Genomic DNA, 13,413 nt, shown 5'->3' with positions numbered 1-13,413 from the left:
TTAGCCCTCAATCCCTCAAGCCTCTTGCCTATAAATTGGATCCTTCCCCTTTGCAAAATAACACAATCCATGAAGTAAAGTTATAATGCTATTTTGAGAGCCAAATCCATACTAAAGCCATCTATCCACACCAAAAATCCACAATCATCCATTGAAGCCTTTGGAAGCATATTGAGCATACATCCTATCCATTTAGATAAAGCTACTCAACAAGAGAGCTTCTTATTGAGAGAGTCCATTAATGGCTCATATTCTCAATTGAGAGCTCATCTTAGTCTATCTTGAAGTTTATGAATTTTTTTTAGTTTGTAGAAGCTTTATTTAAATTTGGTTTCTATTAGCATACTAACATTGCTCATATACAGGCACCTGATCTTCACCTGGCACCTGAAAGCTGCTCGACACCTGAAGATTACTCGGCACCTGATGTCTTTTTTGACTCGGCTCATGTTATGGCTCGGCATACATGATGTACTCAGCTCCAATGTAGAATGTAATTAAGTTTGTTGGCACTCAATTGTCAAAAACCATTATGAGGTTAACAACTTCATTAAAATTGAGATTTGAACAAAGCCAATGATACAAAACATGTTTCCACTATGGAAAAAATATTGCCTCTAACATTGCAACCATATGATAAATGGGAATAATATATTCCCAAGACATAACCCAGTTAAATTGGTCAATTTTTTGATTATTTGTGTTAGTTACAAATTCCTATAGAACTATCATCAGGTACAATAAAACAAACAATCACCTTTTCCCAACTAGCAGGATCAAATACAATTTTTCAAAGTGATAAAATTGCATATGCAAATGCATCACTTGCATGCTAGGCATGAAGTACATTCCCCAAATTATAATAAATGGTTGGTTATAATGACTACATATACTAGCCCAACAATGGAAGCCAAGGATGTAACCATGCATGTATTGGCATAGTCTCTCTACAAGTATCCCGAGTATCTACTAATGCTATTAATTTGGGCATCACTATATGATCCAAAATGTTATGAAGTACTGAAGCCAGTAGTAAATTATCCTATGTCTCTAGAAAATGTAGCATAGGTTCAGGGCCCCTTGGCTCTTAGGAATTCACAGCAATTATTCTCATTGTAGGAAGAATAACTTCAATAAGAGTTGAGTGTAAGGAGTTGAAGAAGCAAGTTCTACTTTTGTGTAAATCCCATAATCACAAGGTGTATTCTGTTGTAGAAGCCTCTACCATAATGATATTAATTCTAAACCATGCAAATTATTTTGAAGTGTTTCTAAACCTAGAAACACTCTTATAAGCAATGGCAAAGAAAATGTAGATGCAATACATGAAAAATTGCACAACTTGTAGTCCTCCTGATATTGGACTATAAATTCTCAAAGACACTTGCAAGTGATTTCAATGTCATAGTACTTACCACAAAACTTTCCTGGATTCTACCCGGTGCTCCCATAATATCCTCTATGTTGTCTACTTGTTTTTAATGGCATGTAGTCTCTTTCTAAAACTTCTCTTTCTCCTTCTGTTATATTGCCACAGACTCTCTCTCATACCTTCAATTATGATCAAACTTTTGAATATCTACCTCTACCATATCTAAAATAAACTTCACATTGTGTTGTAACACTAGCATAGGTGTTTGATACTTGGTAGCTTTCATGTCAACATTTTAGCATTCAAGTTTTCAAGTTCTATCTTCATTATATGTTTGTTTTATCAATGATTTCCTCCAATTCGATTATGGTGCATCTCCACTAGCTGCTCCAATGATGCAATGACCCATCTATCTCTAGATTGTGCAAGCACTTTTTGTTTTATAGAATCTAGCTAGATACTGATAGTTCCAAAGCCATAAACCTAGAGACCATCATATGTGTGTCCCACTTTAGGGAAAAATTGGATTTCATGGTCTTGTACATATGTTTCAATCACTTCCTTCAAACTTAACTAAGGTACACCCACAGAATTATTCAAGTGAATCCCACTACCCATGGAAGTTGAGGCTTGATGTTGAGAATATGTTTTTGCTGAAGTGCCTCAAATATGCATTTCTTGATCACCCTAAGATACCTTACATTCTCTCTAGCCCCAAGTTGTTCCACAATCATATATAGATTGGCTTCTCATGGATTGGGTATTTAGAATGAAAAGTAATTCCTGAAGATAAATATCTAGACTAATTACTGACCAAGATATCACTACTGATTAGTCAAGATATTTATCTTTAGGTGTATTTTTTAAAAACATTCTATATTTGCCAAAATTTTGACCAAGCTTGGTGAAAATGTAGCCAAGCTTGATCAAATTTTTGATCAACCATAGCCAAAATTTGACTAACTCACCGACAAGGGCATAGTCATGGGTTTGGCATCTTGGTTAGATGGGCTAAGCTTTTCAACCAACATTGGTCAAAGTTTTTATGACCATATATGGAAAATTTAAAATGTTGATTTGTAAAACTTAACCAAGTTTGGTCAAGCTTTCAACCAACCTTCATCAAAATTTTGACCAAATGATTGACTAGGATACCGTTGTGGGTTTGGCATCGTAGTTAGATGAGCCAGACTTTTTGACCAATAATGATCAAATTTTTGACAACCATAATGGAAAAATGTAGATGTCAATTTTCACCAAGATTTGCATGGAAAGTTTAACTTGAACATGGATTTGTCAAAATTTCAACACAAAAAATATTGATAAGGCTATTTATGGATCATTCGACCATTTTTTTTCAAAAGCATAGGCCAATTTTACTAGTGTGGCAGACTGATATATCCAAGATGAACATACACCTCTAAAATTAGGACATTTTGAGCTCATATAACTAACTTACTAAGTAGAAAGCCTATAGAAATAAAAACTTTACATTGAGACAACCCTTATTCAAGAAACAAAAAGGAAATATCTTTGGGTGATGCAAGATTTCTCTTACAACCAGGATGCTCATGCATCAATATCTACTTCCTTGAGATGCTCACTAATGAATCTTATTAGTGGGGTAAGGAAATATTTGAGCTCCATTAGTTAGATAGATTTCTTCTCTTCTTCTACTCATAGTTGATGTTCCAGACACAATGTATCTTGGATCTTTCCAATATGATTAGCGGTTGATCCAAAGAATGGATCAAAAGCCCAAGTGGCTTCATCATGCTCATGTTGAACCTGTGTTCTATTTTTTCTCTAAATCACTAGTTATGGTGCCTGATGTATAGATTTATGGAACATTAAGGTTATTTCTTTTAATACTTCAGAAAACTCATCCTTGAGTGTTGTAAGTTCCCCATTCTTTTCTTCAACTTGCTTCTTCTCTTTGTTAAGAGGTTTTTTTGGAACCTATTATTCTAGGAGTATTGGAAGCTTTCCTACTTTCAAATGCAAATTTCCTATGAAATCCTTGATCTAACTAATCAGATTATCATCCTCCTTGTTTAGTATTCCTTTAGCAAGCCCTTTCAGGATGTCATGAGCATCAACTATTTATTGGTTCATTCATACCTCTTATTATTTTTCCTTTTTTTTTTTTTTTTTCTATTAATCTATAATATTTAGTTAGTTCCTTGGAGTTTATTTGGAAAAATCACTTGCCCATTTCATCAACTCTATCACCTAGTTTTAGAATTCTTACAACTTCTATTACATTGGTATCATAGAGTTCACTCTCATCTACCAATGTTGATGATTTTTCAAGTTATGGGGATTCTTGTCTTCTTCTACTCTTCTTCTTACTATTGACATCCTTTGAATATCTTTTTCTCTTAACTAGGGCCTTCTCTAGCTTCTTGACACTCCTTTATCCTCTAAATGGTGTTATTAATGATCCTAACTCAGTTAGTGTCTAATTCCCTTGCTGCGTTGATGGTACTCCATTTTTCCTTTGTGTTTATTCAATATCTTTTTCATGTTCTTCCCCGTGTCTTCAGAAACTTCCATTGTGGAAATCTAGATATCATTTATTTCATCACTTTTTTCTTTTTCTTTTGTACCTCCTTCCTTCTCTCCTTGTTTGGTTATCTTAGTGTGACCAATTGCATCACAACCTTCTCCCATCCTTTGTACTAGTCCATTATGGTAATGTTGATGATACTTGGATGGCCTTCACTTTCCTAGGTATCATCCTTATATTTCTCATCTTCTATTGGTGGTGTTGTGGAGACATGTTGTGTCTCTCCACTTTCCTTAGACTCTTTGTTCTAGTTTTGGCTTATTTTCACTCTCTTCCTGACTTCAATAGGTTTCCATATAGTCCTTTTCTTTGAACTCCTAGGACCTTAGTCTTCATCTCCTTTGGCTTGTCCTTTTCCTCTTGGCCTTTCCCTTATTTCTTCTCAAATTTGGTCTTCTCCTATTCATACAATTATGACCAAATTATCCTTGCATTTGCAAAGACTTCCCTCTTTAAACCTATCATTATTAAATTTATACTCTCGTGTGGATTGGTATTTCATCTACATGATTCCACTAGCTTTTTTATGTTATTTTTTCTCAGACAACATCTAATCTTTGCTAGAGAATCATCTAGCATGTTCTTTCGCTCTAATATGGCCTTGGATTGAATATTTCCTTAATTATCATAAATAGTTCACTTGGAACTTGTGACTCTATTTTGGCTGATGTTTTATCAAACAATCTTAAATTCACAAGTATAGCTTTTACAATTCTACTCCTATTAGGTTCACTAAATTTTGAAAATCTATCTTTAAGTGTATTATAATTCTCATTATTTTCAATATCTTCAATAATGTTTTTGATTGAAATTTTCTTACCTTCTTTTGGAGACTCGAGACTTTTTGTATCATTCTCTTCCTTAGATTCTTCTTCCTCTGATTGAATGAGACATTTCCATTTTCTTTTCTTTATTGCCTTCCTCTTGTATGTTACAACTATTGGAGGCTTGGTAGTAGTGGGCCTCTTTTTGCTCAATTTTTCCCCTTCCTCTTCTAATTCTAGTTGGGGTTAAGGGTCATCTTTGGTGTATGCTTGAGGACTCTATTCTTATTTAGCCTATTGCACAACTTGTCCTATGTTTTTTTTCTTATTTTGTTTCTTCTCCTTTGAGATCTCTTCTACCTGTTCCTTTAGCTCCTTTCTTTTTTCTTTGGCGGTGTTGAATCTCTATTGCTCCTTGTTAACTGGCATTGCCAATAGCTAGAATATGAAGTTCCTCATTGAGTCTTCTTCAACCTCATAGGAAAAATTGATCAACCAAGGGGTTCATAGTTTTAGTGTTTATACAATGCACCTCTATGTGCTTGCTAAGAAACATATGTCACCTCTATAGTCATTGGTTGAATTTATTGGGATCCTCCTCCTTTGCATGTCTAATTGAAATTGTATGAAATACTTATCAATATTTTCTAGGGATCTATTATTTTTCTTGTTGTACATGTTCATTATTTGAGTTGTAATGCATCTCTTTGAATTTCATTGGAACTTTTTGTATCCAGGGTGTTCTTCCTTGAATAGAAGAATATGCTTACTAATATTGTGCCAAACTTTAATATATGTGCACTACTATCCTTGATTTTATTCACATTTTTCATCAATTTTATGTGTAACCACCCATTTAGGTTGAATTGTGTCTTCTCTTTTCTAACCTAGTATGCTTCATACACTGCTCCACTAGGCACACTATCTATTTGGCTTGACTGGTAAAGCTTGTACGTGTGCAATCACTCTTGCTGCAAATTGAACATTCTTATTTGTAATATCTTTTATAGAGAAAATTCTACCATCATGATGGCATTTGAACCATTTTTCAACTATATTTGACATGTGCTTTTGAGTAGTCAACTCTACTCCAGTTTTGTTGAACCTTGTAACTCTTTCTATCACTTCCTTTGTGATTTTATGAGAATTATCAAGCCACATATGCTCATCATACATCTTGTTGAGAATGAATCTCACCCATTAATCCTTGAATAAGTTAGGGATATATGCTAAGTAGGCTAGGGTTATTTCCTCTAGGTCTTTGAAACATGATTTCCATCGATCATTCTCATAACACTTTTCATATTCTATCCTAATATCTATATCTCCTAATTCCTTGATCTTTTCTTTGAGATAATCACCAAAATCTTCAATCATTAATATGTTTCTTATGAGAAAGGATAAGGCTCCTATCATATATTTTCTCTTATGTTCTCTACAAGATTTATTTGTATATAGGTGGCTCTCTTTCCTATTCATCATCCAATTCAATCTCAAATACACCATTGTATTGTGTCATTATAAGATTTAGTTATGAAATGGTCATCTTCCACACAATCTATTACACTAGATTATTTCTAGGGTTACAAAGTGATAGCTGGTTTCTATTAGCATTAATTTTGATGATATTCTTATAGAGTAGTATATTAGCAATGATAGAAACATAAGTCAGACCTTATGTCTTTCTTTCATGGCAATGTTTGTCATTGATGTCAACATACTTGTTATTCTATGCAGATTTGGTAGAGTTATAGAGGAAGAAGTATTTAGTACAATTCAAGGATTTTATATCATCTTATGAACTTGAGGATATGTTTATAATTATGTCTAGATGCTATATCTATGAGCATGTACAAACATATGAAGACTAGTTTGAGTTATGAAGGATTTACTAAAGGCATTTTTTAGATAACATTTATGGAAAGTGGATACAAATGTTATGATGTCATCACCTCATGGGGATTAAATTGGGTTAATAGGATTTATAGAAAGGTGGAAAACGTGATAGCAATGTCTTAGTTAAGAAGGCATAATAAAATGATCAACGTATGCAAAGTTATAAGACTGTGAGCCAATAGTTTGTTAATAATCTTGAAAAAATGTATAATCACAATCAAATGTGTATTGTAATATCTTAAGAATGTTATGTATTATTATTATAAATTGGGAAATCCTCAAGGAAGAATCAATTATTGAAGTTGACAAAGGATCAAATCCACAACTCCCAAGAATCACTTGCATGCAAACACCTACCATAGAAAGAGAGAAGCAAAAGCTATAGAGGTTGGAATTGTTAGATCCATAGATGAGAGATTCTTGATGAGAAAAAAGAGATTGCTAAAAATTGAATTAATCAATAATTAAAAAGAGAGATCGTCCTTATAAATGAGATTGAAACCCTAAAAATTTCTAACCTAGATTGCATAATAATAATTAATAAAAGAATTAATTGTTATATGCCTGAAGTTTAGCTTAAGCAAACTAGAGTTAATTAGGAAATATCTAATTACTCTAATAACCCCCCACTTAAGATAAACTTAGGGAGTAGCCAAAAACCCTAGAAACTACTACTAGAAGTAGATTTTGGTCCTAGTAACAAAGCTTGATAAGATACCCAAGCACAACAAAATCTCTAAAAAGAGGAGAAATAGAGAAAACCACATGGAAAACCCTACTCCAAAAAGACATAGAAAACATGTTGAAAGAAACTAGCAAAGGATTGAAGAAACCTCCAAACTATGGAATGATCTAGAAGATAGGAACAAAATATTATCATGAAAAACACCACTAAAGCATTTAGAAGCTATAATGTTCTATCAAAAGTAACTGGTGATATGAAGAACCTTCACTGAAATAGAACCTGACTAGGTAGGGAAGGTTGTAATGAAAATCAAATCAAGAGGCACACAAAGGAAATCAATTGAACTCAAAGATATAGATGGCATAAAAAACCAAATCTTGAGGAGCTGATCAATCAAACATGGACGGTTGCAATGAAAGTAGGAACGAAAAGAAGAGCGTCTATATGGTAATGATCCATCTTATCAAATTGCATAGGTACCTAGCCACTAGATCTACCTAGTACATAGGAACAAATACTAAATATATAGCTCACTCCATTGAACGAAGCAAGCTTGAGAACTAATAGAAGAGCCCCCATAATGGAGACAAGGGTGAGGTGATAGGTAACTAAAAAAGTGGGCCAAAAGAGCAGCATGTCAAGGAACCATGATCAAGATACAAGACTGCATATGTGTATACTAAGGTGATCAATCTCAAACATGTCATGAGGCTAATATCACAAAAGGGAAACTCATTGGACAAAGGAAGATGGTAACAAAAGGAAAAATATCAATTCCCCATGGCACTTTAATTAGAGCAGTTCATGTACAATAAGGAACACAAAATGATGAATCCCTAGAATACAATAATCTACACGAGTGTCCTCAGATGACACTACTTGAATTAGAAGGAAAAATAAGGAAAAATAACTTAAGCAAAAATATAGATACAATATGGCACTTTATCTTAGTGCATTTGCAAGAATGCATACAAATGATGTCTAAATAGACCAGAAGAGACATAAGACTAATACAGTAGATAGTGTAAGTCATGACAAATCATTTGAAGCAACAAAATCAATCCTTGGACCTAGAACAACCAAGATATCTACTAGAATGCAAAAATTCAAAAGACTACATAGAATGTGCATGGAGAAGAATCTAGGAAAACCACAAACATTAGTGAAAAGAGCTCAGAAAGGCCTTTACAAAAATATAAATAATTCCCAAGTTAGACATCATATGCTCAAGATATGTCTCCTAGAGTGAAAAACTGCGCCACTACCATCGATACAAGAAAAGCCATCAAAACTAAAAATCACCTATACCACTATGATGAGCTCAAGAAACTAACTTTCCAATAATATCTCATTTGTCAAAAATGGAGTCTATATGCTCAAGATATTAAAAAAAAATGAACATGGATCTAAACAAAGCATGAAGGAAAAATAGGTTGATGATGTAGTGTTAACATGGCACTGACATCAGTAAGTGACAAGCTCAAATTTGATGGTCAAATGGCCGTTGAGGCAAAAAAAATGCCCAAAAAATGACCTCTAATGGAAACAAAATATCTATCCACTAGAAACAAGCTATAAAACCAAGGGACAGTGGCCAAGAAGATACAAGTGTCCAAAATACCTAGAAAAACCTATTGATCATAAAATCTCCAACCACACAATCAAGGTCCATGGACATAGACTGAGGGAAAATCTTGAGAAAAACATCATAGAAGCCTCAAAAAAAAAAACCAAAAAATACCAATTGATGATTAGGCATGGAGCAAAATGGACCAAGAGTTTGGTGCAAGTAGGGCAAGTGAATCCAAGGCAAAAAAAATGCCAATCAATACTCATAAATCATCATTAAATAAAAAAAGTTACATTTAAACCATGCAAATACCCAAACAATGTGGGGTCATCTATGTTAAGGTGGTGTGTGTATCACCTAGTTTAGTAGTGCAAATTGAAAACTAACTATTAAATGAAAGCTTTAACCATACTAAACATAGAAAACACTTATGATAGGATCAAAGAAGACATAATTGAGGAAAGTAGACCAAGAATGGTAAACTCCTCAAATGCTTCTCATGATGACAAAGCTATGTCCCTAATGGGAGGGGATGTATGCTCACTTTGTGCTCAAGCTTCCAATGGATGGGGGTTTTTACCAAGTGTGTGCATGGGTGAGGGTTTTAAACAAGGGAGTCATGGAGGTATTTCAGCATTATAATGGTATTTTGGTAGTTTCTAAGCTCTCAAAATAGCATTATAACTTTGCATGAAAAGGTGGATGATTTTAGTGAAGGGAGGAGGTTCAATTTATAGGCCAAGGGTTGGAGAAATGGAGGGCCAAGATGTCAAGATGATGAAATGATGAGGGATGATCAGGATGCACTCAAAAGGGAGCACATGGATTGTGCTTGTTTAGCACCAATAGGGAGGTGACACTTGTCAAAGGGTGATTGGATGAAGGGAAGGCAAGGTGGATGGTTAAAAAAGGAGGCTCAAGAGATAAGGGCTCAATAAATGCCTTGTAAGAGTCATTAAGGGAGGTGTAAGAGGTGTAAGAGTCATAAATGTTGGAGGGTGAGGGGAGAAGATATTTGTTGACTTTGGCTTGGGTTAGTAAGTCTTAACCGATGTTTATGATTGTGCACATGATTAGTAGGGGATTAGGATTAGCTTAGAAGGGGGATTAGGGGGTAAGTGATTTAGCTTTAATGGGATGAGTTAATTAGGTGGCTAAGTGAGGTTAGTATGGGTGAATGGGTTGGATTAGGGGTTAGGATAGGGTTTAGGAAGGCTCTTAGGATTTTATATATTTTATTAAATGTTTTATTCAATAAAATGGGAGTATGGAATTAAATTGAATAGATTTGATGATTTATCCAATTTAATAGAGGAATAGGGATTTAATTGATAAATTGATTTTGGGTTATCATTTGATTTTATCAATTGGACTGATAGTTAATTAAATTAATTAATTAACTAGGGGATGACAATAAATTAATTAAATAGTAAATATTTAATCAATAATGTCTTAGGAGATGACTAAATATGATTACTTATTGATGTAATCAGATTTAGGTGTCTACAGTGTGTACATTTCCCATGTCCAAATGTAGGGTGACTTAAGAAAACCTATGAACCAAACTCATCTTAGAAGCCAATGAACCCAAAAAACAAGGAGACACATGTCCAAGTGGTTTTCTAACTTAGCCATCATGATATGGAGCCCACTATCAGCTTCTTAAAAAATATGGCCAACCAATATAGTTTGCGTTAAAAATAGCACATGTGTTGAGCCAATACAAGCTGACATGGTGCAATAAGTGCTCAAATGGACATAATAAATCTTCATAGTTCCATGTAAATCTCTAATTAGGATGATATCAGAGGGGACCAAAGAAACATGTGCCCAAAAAAAAACCTCACCTTTCATGGTTGACAACTGCAAATCGTTATCAAATCATAGCTAACTAGGACCCCATATGATAGGTGGCATGGAGTAACCATCATAGGCTTGGAACCACAATTCACAAAGAATCACATGAAGAGGAAAAATTGTAGGGACCATGGACATCTAAATTGGCACTAAAATGCCCAAGAAAGGGCCAGAACTACCTCCACTTGGCAAGTTGTACATGACAATAATGGCATGAGCTTACTAAAATAGAGGGTGCAAGACTCAAGATGGATGAAGGCTCCACAAAAAACTCTAAAAGCTCCCCAAAAACTATGATCCAAGCTAAAGGACAAGGCTCAATGGGATCATATTGAAATTGCATTTTTTTTTTCAAAAAACATCATCTAATGCATATCTAAAAATCACTACAATGATGCAAACTACCAAAAAAAAGTTGATCACTGTTGGGCATTCATTTTGCATGAGGTCAATAGTAGGAATCCATAGTGTAATTCCTCTCTTGAAAAGCAAATCTTTTTAAGGATCCACTCCAAGGTTCAGTGTTTGTCTTGCGATGTACCAAAATCCACTAAGTAGAAGATAAATGTGAATGTTCACGAGGAGGCCTTTGCTGGTTCCAAAAAATCTTTTACCTTGGAATCAAGTAAAATCTGTTTGCTGTCTCAAAATATCACACCAAAAGAACAATATTTTTGTATTTTCTATTTTTCAATGAATGCAACTCTAATAATGCAACTACTATGAGGTCATATTCTAATAGGGGGGTTTAGCAAAGAAATAAAGAAATTGAAAGCAAATAACATGAAATCATATAACTTGAAATTGAATTTCCTAAACAGACATAAGCTACACAACACAACACGCTGCAAGTTAAACCTTCGAAGAAATCGATAGGAAACTAATGAAAATAGGAGCAACACTTCCTAGAATCCACTGATGCAATCGTCGATGAGAATCTTTAACAAATCAAATGATGTTTCACTCTTCATCAAATTGCAAGGCCATGGAAAGTGCACTCATGCAAGACAAAAAGCTATGTAGACACAATCGGGTGATCTCTTCTCAAGCTCATTACGTCAATGAAATTCATATATCTGTAGCAAACACCAGAACTAAAAGATAACACAACCAAAAACAATGCAATAAACCTTTGGCTCAATCACAATCTCATGAACAAAATTCACAAAACAATGACACATTCAGGAAAGAATAACTACACTCCAAATGCTAGCACCAAAAGCATAATTTTATTGCATAATAACGGCGGCCCTTTTTACATTTTTCAATGGGGTATTTATAAGAAATCTTCTCCTCAATTTGTGTTGAGAGTGAGAGATATCTTGATGCAATAAAATGCTTTTAAAACATTAAAACAAACTCAAACTAGTAATCTAACTGGTGCTTAGAGGGACTCCATCCATATTTTATTCACTAATTGGATGCATGAGCCCTTTACATGTCAAAAAAATGAAAGCATGAGAGAGAAAGTAAGAGGAAGCCATCCATTGAAGTAGAAGTGTAAGGAGACACCAAAAATAGAAGCTAGCCCTTCACTTGATGTGTGTCAGAGTTAACTTGCCATCAAAATGCATTTCCAATGCATGGAAAGTGCTATTTTTGGAGCTGGTAGTCAACTATCGGTGCACCTCTGAATTGCGGAGCTGTGGACCTTGACTGGGTCAAAATCTCAAAATTTTACTAAGTGTCAAAATTGGAATTTTGGCATCTGGGTTTTTCTCATCTTCATCCTAAAGATGTGTTTGGATGTTTGCCCTTGAATTTCTCTATAATCTTAGTAATCTTAGCAGCATCAGGAAGATCCAAAGCCTCATACTTATCTTTGACCTTTTGCCTATAGTTTTCCACCTCAATTCGAGTTTCTGGGAAATCCCCAAGTTTGGTATCTAACTCTAACAATGCTTCTTCTGTCCTAAAGGCTTGTTTGATGTCTTCATCATTGGATGCTTCCTCTAAAGTCTTTCTAAAGTTTTCTATAACTACCTCAACTGGTAAAAGCTTCTCTCATTCTTCATCTTCAAAAATATCCAAGCATGCATCACTATATAACTTTTCTAGCTTTCAAAATTTGCTCTCGGGCTTGGTCCTTGAGCCTATGTATCTCATCATGCAATGTTTCCATCACCTTATTTCCTTCTGCAATCTTTTCTATCCAATCATCTATCATGTCTAACTCTTCTCTGGTATATACATCAATCAGAATACAGTACCTTTGTCCTTTTATGGCCTGTAGAATTTGCAAATCCTTGCTCCAAACACGTACCTCATCCATAATACTAAAGTCCTGCCTCAAAATTGTCACGATCTTATCAACATTGTCTTGCATAGCATGTAATAATTTCAAACTTTCTATAATTATAGTGACACCCCTATCCTCAAGGTTGTCTCACCAATCCTGACAAGCTCTCAAGAATGGACTGAGCTATACATCTTCCCCTTCTTTAAGAATGGTAGTCAAAGTCTCCTCAGGGTGTTCAGAATCAAGAGGACCAATAACTTCAGCTAGATATCCTTTCAATATCTCAACTTGCCTTCGAAGTGCTCTGATTTTAATCTCATCACATTCCATATGGTTAAGAACTTCTTTGACTCCCATAGTCATCATCTATCGATAAGTATCCCATGTAGGCTTCCCTAACATGATATCCTTCACTTCATAGTCCTGAAGGCTAACAGCTTCTTCATCTGTACCTTTCGAAG

Source organism: Cupressus sempervirens, chromosome 11 (genome assembly GCF_028749045.1).
Source record: "Cupressus sempervirens isolate cs-2001-9-10 chromosome 11, ASM2874904v1, whole genome shotgun sequence".
NCBI lineage: Eukaryota > Viridiplantae > Streptophyta > Pinopsida > Cupressales > Cupressaceae > Cupressus > Cupressus sempervirens.
Note: the sequence above shows the minus strand (reverse complement) of the source record.